The sequence below is a fragment of the Manis pentadactyla genome, chromosome 10 (genome assembly GCF_030020395.1).
Source record: "Manis pentadactyla isolate mManPen7 chromosome 10, mManPen7.hap1, whole genome shotgun sequence".
In the NCBI taxonomy this organism is placed as follows: Eukaryota; Metazoa; Chordata; class Mammalia; order Pholidota; family Manidae; genus Manis; species Manis pentadactyla.
In genome coordinates, this window is record NC_080028.1 from 59,536,948 (window position 1) to 59,552,601 (window position 15,654).

The 15,654-nt window shown below is 39.4% G+C and overlaps 1 pseudogene; it reads right to left on the reverse strand.

Moving 5' to 3' along the window:
- LOC118917293 (ribitol-5-phosphate xylosyltransferase 1-like) overlaps positions 1-15,654 on the reverse strand; it is a 48,135-nt pseudogene that overhangs the window by 16,344 nt on the left and 16,137 nt on the right.

Sequence of the window (15,654 nt, forward strand, 5' to 3'; positions counted from 1 at the left end):
GATGGCCATGGCTCTGGCTGACTGGCTGGATTTAGGGGTAGTTGGTGGGGTGATAGGTCGTGGCTCTGGTCAATTGGCAGGGTCTAAGGGTGGTGGGTGAGCTCCTTGCTGACTGGAGAGGAGAGAGACCAAGCTCTGATTGGGTGAAATAGGATCCGGGTCCCAACTGGCTGAGGTAGGATCTGGGTCCCAATTGGCTGAAATAGAATCTGGGCGCTTGCCCTTTTGTTCCCCCCTTTCTCTGGATCTTAAGAAGGGACCCAATCATGGGTCTAATAAGGTTTTGCAGTTGTAAGGAGATAAAGGCTGATATTGTTGTCTTAGCACCATTAGCTGGACTGTGTTAATTCTATCTTTAATTAAAGTTATCAGTTTATTGAGGATACATGGTCTAAACGTAAACAGGAGTAACAAGATTACTAGGGGCTTGTATTGAGCACAGAGGACTATCAGTTGGACGGCCCCCACGTGGTCTCTGACAATCTGGACCAGCCTGTTGATGATACAGGGACCAAGGGTTAGTAAAAGAAGTAGGATGGCAAGGGGTCCTTGAATATTAAAGATAATTTCCTGCCTTGATTTCTCTCTGGGACACTGGCGTGCCTTGGTTTGGGCACACATCAAAAGACTGCATGCCCAGCCTCTAAGGTGGGCTGAGATATTCTCTATTTGCTAAAGAATCCTGCCTTTTACTATGCTGTCTACAGCTGGGTCTGCATGCTAAGTCAGTTGCTCAGCTTGCAAAATTACCTAGTCAGATCTGAAGGAGGAAAGACAGCACATAGGCCTGGGCCTTTTAGTATGCTAAAGTGAATCTTCTACATGATTACAAATGATTAGCATAATAAAACATGTGCTACTCTTCTTTATCTGGGGAACATTAACTGATCTCACTGAAAAATGATTCTAGAGCTTAATGTTCAACGTAGTTTTAGTAGGAGGGGGGTTTCCAGCATGTAGTTTCGTTGCTCTGATTGCAAATATCCTGCCCTGCCCCCTCCAGAGGCTCTCACCTTATTCTGTCTAAGCCTACGGTCCCTGTCTCATTCTCCCCTCTACAGATAGAGACCCTAGCTGCTGCTAGGGAAAAGGGGCGATGACTACTCTGGCTGCTTCGTGCTGAGAAGGGGGTGCAGTAAAGGGTGCAGCTAGGTCTCCATCACTGGTCAGTTGAGAGGGCCTCAGAAAGTTGGCACTTCTATTCTGGGTTTCATTTCTATTACTATTTGCAGTTTTGTGGCTTCTAGGCAAGATAAAACAAATTGTGTTATTAGGTTAAGTAGCAACATCTGGAGTTGGATTTTCTATTCTGGAAGGAAAAACTTGATGAGATTAAGAATGCATGGCTGAATATGAGAACTAGAAATATGAAGACTAATTGAGAATCATAGTCAGGTATTATGGGGAAACTAGAATTCTGGATATTAGGATTTAGTATAGATAAGACAGCATTATTGAAACAACACTTTTCTCTAAAAATCACCCTTATTTTTATTAGAATTAGATTAAGAAAACAATTAACAGCTTGATTATTTGCATAAGTGCAGCAAGAAGAGCAATTGATTACATAGGCTCTTTTAAACGTGCCTTGCTGGAACTTTTTGTAAGGAATTTCAGATTGAACTTTTAAAAGCCTCTTGAGGCCAGACAGCCAAGCCAGACTTGCCATCAGGTTTTGCCTGCAGTACCTGTAGATTTGGGTGAATTCCTCTCTTCTTGAGGTCCCCGAGACATCTTGAGGTTCCTGAACCTGCCAGGAAGTGACCTTCTTGACTCACCTGGTAAGGCTGCTGGGAACCCTGTAAGCAAGGTACCAGGCCAGTTCTTCCAAGGGGCTTTGTTGGCTTTATAAAGTCAACCTTAGTTCCTTAAAGCTGTCCATATCTGAGTTTATGCACGTGTCTCTCAGGTATGACAGTCCAGTCAAAGCCTTGGTAGTAGAACCTGTGTTTTTAATTGGTGCTCTTACAAGGAATGCAGGTTCTTATTGAACTTATGAAAATAAACATACTACCAGGAAACATAAAAATACTGAAAGCTTTTAAATTCTTGAGGGGTCAGGTAGAGAGAAAGATAAATGTTTCAATTCTGCTTATAAAGGTATTGTCATTCATGAAACTGTTGTCAGCTTAAGAGAAAAAGCTTAAAACACTTTATCAGCAACATCTGAAACAAAAAGTCACAAAACCATCTTCCTTAGTTCACTTAATCCTATGTAACCAATACCTGTTCTGCTGAAATCTAGTTCTTTACTAGTGTAGGAGTAATAAAACAGTGACTATAAATGGCAAAAGACTTACAAATGACAATGGTTAAAGATCTGATGAGAGCTTACTGCAACACAGTAGACATAAGGAAATTCGGATATTTCTGTAAAAAAAAAACATTCAGTAACAAAGTTTAGCATCATTCCCTTTGACAGAGCTTTCCAGGTAATTAAGCAGGTAAGTATATATCAGATAAATAAGCCAAATTAGTCAAATACTTTCTCCAATGAGAAAAAAATTCCTCTGACATGTTCCAGGGGCCCTCTAGAAAATATCAGAGTGAACTAGAGGTAAAAGTACCTTTTTGAATTTGATTTTGGGAAGTTGTCAGAAGAAAGTTTATTTGGCACTTGCTTAAATAGTATTATAGGTTGCTATGAAGCAATACTTATCCATTTAACCAGAATGACAAAATACCTCAAAGGCAAATAAAGAAGTTTACACAGTTGTTAGCAAACTTTAGCTTTTAGTCTTTTTAATATTAAGATGTCATTTTCTTAAATACTCAGACAACTCATTGAGACTTTAAGCATGAGAAACTTTTTTGATAAAACAATTAGAAAGCCTTTTGCAATCTTCCATCATTAAGAGCAGACTAACAGTTTAAGAAAACTTTGTTTTTTTAACTGAAAACAAAATTCTAATTTTGCTGTGTACTTGATACCAACACTCATTTGCTTTAATTTTATATAGCATGACCATATTAAATTCTTCCAAAACTTACTACAACCTTCTTCTTATATTTAGAGTTCTCCCTCTAAATAAACAGCTGTACTTTAGAACAAAGTTACTTTCTGTTATCAAAAGACACATTCTTTAGCATGCAGAAATGTTTTCCGTATTACTTTAAGTAGTTTTAATTAGAACTTAAAACCATTAGGTACCTTAATTTCTAGTGAACACTGAGAAGCAGGCTATTGTAAACTGTTACACTAGCATTCTTTAGATTGACAAATTTATGAACATTTTATAATTTCTGTAACTATAAGCTTTAAAGCACAATCTCTCACTAAACATAAAGTATATCAACTTAGCAAAACTTTACGATTTTAGGTTATTACAAAGATTCTCAGGCTGCAGGTAGTTATACACACTGTAACACACAATTAAAAAAGGTGTTCACTTGCCACACTCATTTAGTTCACTTATTCGTAACAACTATGCTAGATTACTTACAAGACCTTTATTGACTATTAGACAAAGCCAAGCCTTTAAGCATTTTATTCTTAAAAGATTTAGCAGATAACATTGACTTAAATGACCTTAGGTAAACTTAGGCAGCTGATAACTACAAGGACATGCGTGCCTCATCCAAACCCAAATTAGCATTAATGCTTAACATTTTTTATCAGATTTTCTGGAAGTTTTGGAATGCCCGATTTTCACAAGCGCTTGTCTTTAAATCAATTTCATTAATACCATCTGGAGGCAGAAAGATATTTTCATTTACACACTTAGACACACAAACATACAGACTGAGACATAATGATAAGGTTCCCTCTGGCAGCCATCCAACATTGAAAACTCGCTACTCACTAGAACAAAAAGTCTGCCACCGACCCTTCTGGACTTCCACACTGAGGTTGTTAGCTCTTCCCCTAATATCTTTAACCTGTAAGAGAGTGGTTGGATTAAATCTTCCCTCCGGCAGCCAGCCAACGTTAAAGGATGGCCTCTCGGAGGTGCAGAAAACACGAAATTTTCCCTTCCTGATGTCCGTGCTCAAATTGTGAGCTCTCTCCCTAACATCTAAGAAAAATGGTCTGTCATGAGAGACAATGGGGTCGTCTGCGTCTGTCCCATTTCTTCTGTCAACAAGACTAAGACAAACATGACAAACAACAAACAGGTGCCTACAGAGAAGAATCTGCCGCGGCCACAGAGGCAAAACTGAAAGTAAGTTGAGGGCCTGTCGGACTGCAGCGGCCGACTTTCCTCACAGATGAGGGCCTCGTCCTCCAGACGGGGGCAAGGGATGTCTCCCAAGACCCCTGGTCAGTGACCCGCCAGCGTGTCCGCCTAAGTCAATGCCGACCCAGATACAGATTGGAGCTCCTACAGGCTTATACAGGCTTGTTCGCGAACAAAAACAGTAAGACACAGATAAAGACAGAGTGAGACACAGGTAGACAAGGACAGACAGATAACTGAGTGCACTCACCAGCCAGCACAGGACCCTCTGGGTCGGGAGTCCTGGGGGTCTCTGGGATCCCAGACGAGCCCCCAAATGTTGTGCCCAAAGTCGCGAACCACAGAAGACCACCAAGGAACCAACACCGATGCAAAAGCAAAGAGCCTTTATTCGAGCTAGCTCGAGCTCAATCTCTCATCTACACCAACGCAGTGGCAAGATGCCTGAGAAAGAGGGCGAGTTTCAATACCACAAAGGTTTTATGGGGTTCTAGGGCAGTTGGTGGGGTGATGGTCGTGGCTCTGGCTGATTGGCTGGATCTAGGGGTAGTTTTGGTGGGGTGATAGGTCATGGCTCTGGTCAATTGGCAGGGTCTAAGGGTGGTGGGTGAGCTCCTTGCTGACTGGAGAGGAGAGAGACCAAGTTCCGATTGGGTGAAATAGGATCTGGGTCCCGATTGGCTGAGGTAGGATCTGGGTCCCAATTGGCTGAAATAGAATCTGGGAGCTTGCCCTTTCATATTCATACCATATTAATCTTTAATTTCAGAAGTTCTACTTGACAGATATAGCTTTCACTCTCAAATTAGTTTACAGATCAAATAATATAGAACAAATAACATAGGCAAGGTTTTCTACATATAGTTTCCTAAATTTGGAATTAATCTCTGTAACATTGCATTATTTCTGCAGTAGAAATTTGCTATCTGAAAAAAGGATTATTTTATTTAAAGATTTTGCCTAACCCAAATATAAATTCTAAGAGCAGTGAAAGTACAGAACTTGCTAATTAATTGGAGGTTAGGGAGGAATAAACAGGAATGTACAGACTCTAGCTGAAAAAGCAGCATAGCTGGTGACATCCTTTACCGAGGTTAAGGCAGTAGAGGAAACAGGTGTGTACGTGCATGTTTTGGAAGAGGAAGATAATAAACACAGTTTTAGTTATAGAGTTTAAGATGCATGGAAGACATCTACATAGAGCTAAGTCACTTTAGTATCAGTGACTTACAGAAGACACTATATCACATGCCAGACAACTAGTGGCAAGGGGATTCTACTTCCTTCCGAGAATACTTAAGAACTACTATTCTAGTGGCCCAGTTTTCAGTGATCTCCTTTGTGATGAATTCAGTCTGATGGATGGAGATGACTGAAATCCTTTGCTTGCACAGATCAGTGCTTCTGTAGACCTAGGGGCAGCTAACTTGAGTAGCCTACAACCACCCCAGGATCTGCAGTGCCCTCCTCAACAGTGCACCTGGAAGGTCTCAGTCCCAGCTGATTTTAGAGGAGGAAAAAAAAAAATGCTGCCCCCCAGTGTCCCTTTGCTGGTCCAGAAAGATGCCACCAAATCTATTTATCCTCTAAAGTCCACTCAGGACAAGTCTGGAAGATTTACCCCTGGACAGACAGGCAGGGTGGGATGAAGGGTGAAGAAAGGAGGTAATGTTGAGGATACCCAATAGGAAATAAAAATGTATCCTCAAAATCCGTGGGAGCTGGAGCTGGAAACCCCCCAGGAACCACTGCAAAATTTCTGGGGTCGGATTTCTCTCACCTTGAGCTTGTTCTTTGCTTCTCTCGTGACCCCAGCACTAACTTACAGCTCCTATTTCACTGCATCCTTCCAGTTTCTGCTCCTGCAATTGACTCCCAGGTTCTCAGTACTTTCTAGTTCCAAATGGCCTTCAACTAGCTGTTCGCGTCACTTACCACTATTTTTGGTAACTTCTGATGATGTGCACACCTGTGTGGGAGCTCCAGGTCTCAGAAAGCACGGGGGAATTTATGCTTACTGAGCATCTACAGCCATTCACATAATGAGGAGACAACAGCTCCTGGAAGGGAATGATGACTGATGTTAACCCCCTGGTTTCACAGGAGTTAAGCCAGAGGATTCCTGAGATGATGAAGAGCCAGCCAAAGCAACAACTGAGTGCCAGGTCCCCTACATCCTTTTGGGAGCCCAAGGCTCTGCAGGTATGAGGCCTCTTCTCAGGCCTTAAAGCCACTGCCCTCCAAGGGTATCAGCCAGTCTTTGCCTGAGGCTCTCTCCTCTAGTTTTACTTGGTACTTCCATGACAACTTATGTCGAGTTCAGGCACTAATTTTCTGGCTCGGACTACCCCAATCCATGTTTTTGTATGGATTATGACCAAATTCTGAATCCTGGTTCAGACGTCATCCAACAAAACTTGAGTAACCTAAAAGTCTAATTCTGTAGGATTTGTTCACATACATTCCCAACATGGCACATGATCTCCCCAAATTATGTAAATGACATGGGTTAAAATATTTAAACTTAGCCCTACTATTAAGTAGTAAGGAATGAAAAACAAATTAGGAATTTATATATATTTTATACATTCCTAAATAAATAGGAATTTACTTAGGAGTTTACTATGCATACTAGCTGCTTTATATATTCTTTCATTTCATATTTACAACTTACCTGCCATATGAGGTACCATTATCTCCATTTTACATGGAAAGAAATCAAGACTCAACACAATTAGGTGGCTTGCTCAAGGTCCTCAGATAGTAGGTGCAGAGGCGCGGCTTTAACCCAGGTTTTGTCTGACTCCAAAGCCCAGTGTTTTCTATTACATAATGTTGCTTCCCTAGAGTGGGTTTAAATGGGTGAGAATAGTTGATAAATGTTGAATCCTTCAACTTTATAAAAGTGAATTTGAGTAACATTTTAACTTCATTTTCAGGAGTGGCCCGATAAGGAAGCACTTGGTTATTAACGCTACAGACATAACAGGGCCTCCAAGGGTAACTTAAAGAATTTAAGTTTAATAATTACCTAACAACACATATACACACCCAGTATTTGAAATGATTTAAAAAATGAGAGCTTAGCTTGAAAAGATGACTAATATTTAACCTTTAGGTTGATTAAAAATGAACTTTCTAAAATATTAGTAAATCTCATTTTTAGCTCTGTTTTGAATTGTTGGTACCAGTGAAGTAACATTTTTCTTCCTTGAATCTTTTCTTGTAAAATTATAGTTTTCTCTTTTTCTAGAACAGCAGGATGTTCCTTCCAGTTCTTAATAAAGATAAAGGGCGCGTCCATGGACTTGAGTAACTGCAGAGGAGCATTATGGTTAGCAGATGCATCTCCACAGCTGCCAGCTGTCATCACGTCTTCTACCACAGGAACTGAGCCGTAGGAGCAAGCCTCGTATATCCCATAACACTCCGTGTTTACTCCCACTGGGCACAATGTGGGATCACTCTGTAGCAAAGCATCTTGATAATTCTTAAGGCCTTCATTAGTTTCCTGAGGCTGCCACCTAGAAAATAAAAAAAAAAAAACTGTAGTTTTCACTTTACTAAGCATATCTTTTGTGTAAGAAAAGATTTTATCTTCTAATGTTAGTTATAGGAAATGGCCAACATGTTATAGAAACAACAGGTAGAAGAGGTGTAAAATCTTGTAAATAGATTTCTTGAAAATATTTAAGAATTTGAAAAGTTTACAGCTACACATTTTTTACATCTAGTGACCACCATAAAATTTCTGCATGACTGTTAATTCAGGTAATATTCTCTAAGCGCCAGGTCTTCTTTCTCTACCTCAGCCCCCAAATTCCTGCCCTTATGGAGTTCATATTCTAGTTCTAGTGGTAGAGATGGACAGTAAGCAATTCCAGTCAGTAAACTATTTAGGAGTTAAGTGCTGTGAGTAAAAATAAAGCAGAGAAGTAGGAGGGAGTTTCTGAGTGGACAGTGTTGTAACTGTAGATGGGTAATCAGGGAATGTCCCATGCAGGGACTTCTGAGCAAGGAGATGGAGGGAGGGAGAAAACCATGCACATATCTGGGGGGAGAACAGAGTGTACAACATGCACAGAGGCCAGGGGACAGCATGTGCCTGGCATGTTCATGGAACAGCAAGGAAGCTAGGGTAGTTGAAGCAGAGTAACTGTGAGGGAGAGATGCAGACAGTGAAGTCATAGCTTCCCATCATGCAGGATTTCGATCAGGTAATGGACCTGATCTGTTTTATCAGAATTAATCTGGCTGCTGTGTTGAGAATAGACTGTACAGGGGCAAGACTAGGAGCTGAGTGAACAGTAGCAAGACACTCTCTCCTGACCACTCCTATTTTCTCAGTGAAGTAAGCAGTAAGGTCACAAGGTAAGAGTGGTTGGAAAGAGAGAAGAAAGCAGAAAACAGTCTTCCAGGAGAGGGGAGAGTACAGTGACAAGGGAGGTATGACTGCTGGGCACCTGCTGTAATAATCTGACACCAGCAGTTTAGCTGGGATTTATGATCCATTGTTGTCACTGCCCTTTCATGGTCCTTCACTCACCTCACCTTTACTTTCTTCTTTACCCCACTTAAATTTCATAGTCAATCACGACTGCAAGTACATTCAGCTTCCCAGTGAGATCGATGGGCACCTTTCTCTAAGCTGTCGGGCTGCATGACTGCAGGTATGGAGCAAGTATAAAAGAGCTGGATTTAACCAGAGTTAGGGTTTGCTAGACTAGGCAACTAAGGAGTCAGATTATTACAGGGAATGAGCTGGAACGTCAGGAAATGGTGTTACAGAGAGCGATGCTGGAACTTGAGGTCACGGAGAAGATGCAGTATGAGTAATGATAAGGTTTAGGCAATGACCATGATAGTGAATGGCCGAGGTCAAGTGAAGACCTACATCACTGCCGGAGGCAAGGGAACTGCCAGACCAGGGCCACGGAAGGACCACGTACATAGAGTTGGGAATCACCAAGAATTAGGCTGGAGACGTTGGAGAGAGTGAAAGTATATTAGAACTCAACTCTTCCAAGGACAAAGGGGATAAACGCAAGGGTCAGTAAAAGACTTGAAAGAGGAAGAGTAATGGGTGGTTTTATCTGATCATGTAAGATTCAAAATGGGAGGTTTTAGGGAGGAAAAAAGGCAAATGGTCTGGAAGCAGCGCTGAAAGGCAAGGACACCTACCCCACCTCCAGGTGCAAAGGTATGAGAGAGTTACAGGAATAATTCTATCCCCATTACATGAACTTTGCCATTTACACTTCCTCACTCACTCTGTTCCGGGCACACTGTGCAGGGTTCCTCAAGCATGATGGGCACACTCCTGCTTTAGGTCCTTTACGTTTGCTTTGCCCTCTGCCTGGATGACTCTATATTCAAACACACACAAGGCTCACCCCTGCACTTATTTCAGGCTGGTGCCCAAATATGACCTTCATACTAGAGCTTTCCTTCACCAATCTACCACAGCAAATGCACAACTTCCAGTACCTTCCTCTCTATATATCCCTCCTCTGCTCCATATTGTTTTACATGGCATTTACCATCTCCTGATACACAATATATTTTACTGCTTTGTCCCCTCCAGCAAACATTTAAGTTTTAAGAGGGCATGGACTTCTGTTTTGTTCACTGCTGTATCCCTCATGGCTAAAATAATTTCTGGCATATAGCAGTTGTTTGATAAGAATTTGTCGATTGAATAGATACTATAAGATTACACTAACAATAGAGTTGTGAGTTGTGCTTTCCAAAAGAGCTTCTGCTACAATTAATACAGTTTTAGATCTAGAAGGACATTTTTTAGGCATTACTTCTCTGATGATTGCTTTATATACACGAAACTCTGTTTATTTAAGAATAAAATAAATGATTCCAAACTTTCTTCTTTCACTCGTGAGCACCTGCTTCATGATTATTTTGGTAAAGATGGAAGAAACTTAACCCTATTAAGTCCATCCATCCCCCCACCCATCCAACCATCTACTCCCCATTTATCCAAGGCCTAGTTGTGCAAGGTCTTATGCTAGATCTGGGCAAAGAATATAATTCGTGGCCCCTGTCCTCTGGGGGCATCAGGTTCCTGAAGGTGTGAGGAATACTTCATGCTAGTCTTGGAATACTCAACTGGTCTGCTGACCATCTCAGGGAGGAACCTAAGACCCTACTGGCATTCAAAACGTACTGTTTATCAAGTCTGAATAACGAACATTACTGAGGAAGACTGAGCACATATTTGCATATGATAGTTGCTATTGTTTCTCTTCAAGATGGACTACAGCTATAGGAGATTCTTCCTATTTAAAGCTTATACAATCCAGTTTCTTTAATTACCAGTATATCTTCAGAGGAAAGACAGGTAGTAATGGTGATAACAATGTCTCTTTGGAAACCTGTACTGCCTCACAAGCGACTCTCAGACTGCAGAACAAAATGGATGGATCAAGTAAACACAGAACTTACTGTTCTCTTGCTGAAACCCAACAAAGCTTATCATTCTCATCTTGTTTCAAAATGTTCATTAGTGCTTGTCTGGAGGAATTTTCATAAACGGTTCCTAAGAAATTGTGTAAGTAAGGCCTTTCGTTATGCAACATTGACTAACTGGCTTCCACCACTGGAAAATTCCTGTATCTATAAAAATAGGTACATATGAGTTAACAATATATACAATAGGATTGGCAAATTCCCATAACCCAACATCTGAGGAGCATGATCATATGGAGAGATTTAAAATATGATTTCTAAACCCCAAATTGTAATTTTCCATGTTTCATTTGGAAAAGTCCCTGACTCTACAGACTTAAAAAAGAATCTCACATTGACATCTTTATAAAATTTCTAGAGATTATGCACCCAAAGTGCTTTGTTTCTTACATTCTTCAACTTCTATTACATGCTGGTAGGTATAAGGCACACTGAATTCAACCTTCAAAGTATAAATAGCCTTCTCCATTCATAATGATCATGATTTAATGAATGTTTTAGTTAGGTGATGCAAAGATTACAGAATACATAATGCAGAATACAATTAGAAAAAGAGCTCTAATTCCAAAGGCTTTTCAAGCAGATTTTTAAATAGAGCCTGTATGCCACACAGGAGATGCTGGCTGCAATCGGCCCATTCTAATGGGCATTTGGGAATAACAGAGATCACACTGTGTGCCTGAGATACAAACTTCACATGGGAGGAAAGCTTTATATAACAGTCTCTCTCAGTCTTGGCGTTACTGCCATTTTGGGCCAGACATTTCTTGTTGCAGAGGCTGTCCTCTACACTGGAGGGTATTCAGCAACAGCCCTGGCCCTTACCTACCAGATGCCAGTATTACGTCCTCCTCCCATCTGTAACAACCAAAAATACCCCCCGACATTGCCAAATGTCTCCCAGGGACGCAGTATTGCCTCTGGTTGAGAACCAATGATCTGTAAGAAAGATATTGGCCTAGTCGAACAGTACCAGAATTACAAGGAGTTTCCATTCAATCAGTATGAACAGGTTATATACTGCTACTGGGAAAAGTAATTATTTTGTTTCAAAATATTTTACAGTATCAGCTCTACTCAAGGAAGAGATTCCTCAGAGTGTCTTAAGTCTGGCTATACTCAACATAAAACCTTTTGTTTGGCCCTATCCTCAACCTACTTGAGTATTATAGTGGCAGGCCAGGGTATATGTCTTATTAAAGCGCTCCTGTGGTGGTATTTGTGTAGCCAACTTAGTAGCAGTCTAAGATCATATCTGGTAACCAATGATAGAATAATGAATAATAAATTCTGCATTCAAAAAGCATTTAGTGAGGTTTCTCACAATTCATCCATATAACACCTTTATTGAGTACTTACTCAGTGCAGACACTGTTTTAGGCTTTGCAGATAAAACTGTGAACAAAAGAAACACAAATCCCTGTCCTCTGGAAGTTTATGTACTAGTGGCAACTCATTTAAAAACCCTCTATTAATAGGAAGATAAAAAATAAGCATTCCACTTTGTAGACTTTATAGACATATTGAGAAGCCTTTGCCATTATTTAATTAACCTCTCTTACTATAGAAGAGATTTGTGCAAATTCAACCAATCTTAGTGGCAGATGTGAGCATATTATAATCCTAGCAAATCCAAGGGTACTGTGTGCTCCTGATTGAATATGCCTTTAAAGTAAGGTTCTTCTGTTTTTACTGTAAATTACAGAGATTAAATTTAAAGGAGGTCTATCTGTCTAGCACACACTGTTACACATCGCTTCAGGGTACTCCTGATAAACTTGAAAATTCATCCTATGCTTTGGAGTTCTAAAACACAAAAAAGTAACTCATCTGCTCTTGTCATAAAAGGCTAAAAAACACTAAAAACCTTATTATTGTTACTGAAGCATAGACTAAACCATATTTTTGCCCTCAGAAAAGATTGTACCTAGCCTCCCAGATGATCCCAGAAGAATTACATTTATTACACATTAAAAACACAATCTTCCTGATTTAGACATTTACGTAATGTGTAATAATATTTTGCACTTACGTTGCTACTCCTAAAGGCCACTGAAAAACATCCACATCATTAATCCAAGGGCTGTCATATATTATGAAGAGCAGCTCCACAAAGTCTCCATTTCTTTTGAGGAATCAGTTTATCCATTCATTATTACAATGTTCATTTCCAAGCAAAACAACAGCAAGATGCTGAAGTTTTTGTTTGCACTAAATTTTGTGCATAAAGTAACCACTGGGTGGCATAAAAGATCTTAGTTTTTTCTCTTCCATTTAAAACAAGTACCACATTGTTCATATCAATGGAGAAGTACCCTGGGACTACAGCAGGACCAGTGACAAAACTGTAAAAAAAAAACCCAACAAAACAAAAACAAAAGTGTTTGTTACCAGAGAAATTTTTAATTATTTTATATAAAATCTACAATAAGATTTACTATATTCTTCCTGGAAACAATTTCTGTAATACAAGTTTTTTAAACAACTTTGGATTATGGGGCATGGCTGTAGATTAATGGGAAATTTTGGTTGTAGGCAGATCAACTTGTGATAATCAGAAATGTGGTAGGTAACTTTTTTTTTTTTTTCAAAACAACTGCCAACTAGAATTTGAGTTGTTAAGCAAAGAAACACAGTTGAATAGTGTGCAAATCTGTGTAGTACCTACTGGATGGGTTAAGGTCAGTAGTTTCTACACCTTTTATGGTGTGAGCTATTATGCTCTTTGAATAAGTGTCTGAATCCATGGATGAGAAAGGGTTGATGAATTGAGAAATGGAGAATGGCATTATAAATATTCATGAAGTTTAAGTCTCAAAAATATGTTAAAGAAGTCACATGCAATAGAATGAAACAATTTTTAACTCTATACATAAAAGTAAACTTGAAACGGATTAAAGACCTAAATATAAAAGATGAAACCATGAAACTCTTAGATGAAAACATAGGCAAAATATCTCTTGAACATAATAAGCAAGAGCAACTTTTTTCTGGGTATGTCTCCCCAGGCAAGAGAAACAAAAACAAAAATAAACAAGTGGACTATATCAAACTAAAAAGCTTCTGTACAGCAAAGAACACATCAGTAGAACAAAAAGGCAACCTACAGTATAGGAGGATATATTCACAAATGACTTATTGATAAGGGGTTAACATCCAAAATATATAAAGAACTCATATGCCTCAACACCCAAAAACCAAATAACCCAATCAAAGAATGGTTGGAGGACCTGAACAGACACTTCTCCAAAGAAGAAATACAAATGGCCAACAGGCTCATGAAAAGATGCTCCACATCGCTAATTATCAGGGAAATGCAAATAAAAACCACAATGAGATATCACCCCACACCAATTAGGATGGCCACTATCCAAAAGACAAGAAATAACAAATGCCGGCGAGGACGCGGAGAAATGGGAACCCTCCCACACTGTTGGTGGGAATGTAAATTGGTGCAACCATTGTGGAAAGCAATATGGAGATTCCTCAGAAAAGTAAAAATAGAAATACTACTTGACCCAGTAATTCCACAGCTAGGAATTTACCTGAAGAAAACAAGGTCCCTGATTCGAAAAGATACATGCACCCCTATGTTTATGGCTGCACTATTTGCAATAGCAAAGATATGGAAGCAAGCTAAGTGTTCATCAGTAGATGACTGGATAAAGAAGATGGGTACATATATACAACGGAATATTATTCAGCCATAAGAAGAAAACAAATCCTACCATTTGCAACAGCATGGATGGAACTAGAGGGTATTAGGCACAGTGAAATAAGCCAGGTGGAAAAAGACAAGTACAGTATGATTTCACTAATTTGTGGAGTATAAAAACAAAGCAAAAGAGAAGGAACAAAATAGCATTAGACTCCTAAGACACTAGGAAGGGGTTAGTGGTTATCAAGGGGTAGGGGTTGGGGTACAATAATTCATAATACAGTATAAGTTGGTCATGGGGATAGTACTATAGCACAGAGAATACAGATAATGATTTTGTATAATCTTACTACGCTGACAGATAATAATGTACTAGAGGGGGTGAGGATTTAATAATATGGATAACTGTTGAACCACAGTTATATGTGTTGTATATTTGAAACCAACATAAGGCTGTATATCAACGATGCTTTAATTAAAAAAAGGTAATATGCACCCTATGTTTATTGCCACATTATATACAACAGCCAAGATATGGAAGCAACCAAAGTGTCAACAGATGAATGGATAAAGATGTACATATATGCAACAGAATATTATTCAGCCATAAAAAAGAAAGAAATCCTGTCATTTGTGAAAACATAGATGGGACCTACAGGATATTATACTCAGTGAAACAATTCATGCAGAGAATGACAGATACCATATGATTTCACTGATTTTCAGAATATAAAAACAAAGCCAAATAGAATGAATAAAATAGCAGTAGACTCACAGACACTGAGAAGTGACTGGGGTGTGTAGCTGGAGCGTGTGAGGGGGATAAAGGGGCACAAAAATTGCCATCATAGTATAAGTTGGTCACAGGAATGGCGGTACAGCATAGAGAATATAGCCAGTGATTCTGTAACATCTTCTTATGCTGACAGTAATTGCACTAGTTGGGGTGAGGATTTAATAATATGTGTAACTGTTGAACCACTGTGTTGTATATTTGAAACCAATATAATATTGTACATCAACTATACTTCAATAAAAAAATACACTTAAAAATGTTTAAAAAGCAAGCTGCAAAACACTCAAAATATAACTATGTAATTTGAAACTGTAAACAGAAAGAATATGCTTCTCTAATTTTTTTAACTCACAAGCAGTTTGAGCAGGTACAAGGAGTAGTATAATAAAGCAAGGCATACACTCAAGGATGGAGTGTGGGCATGCAGCAGCGTAAACAAAATTTGAATGGGAGGATACACACCTAATTCATTACAGCTGTTGCCTGAGGAGGAAGAAAGAGGAAAGGGACTGGAGAACAGTATAAAGAAAGCTTCACAT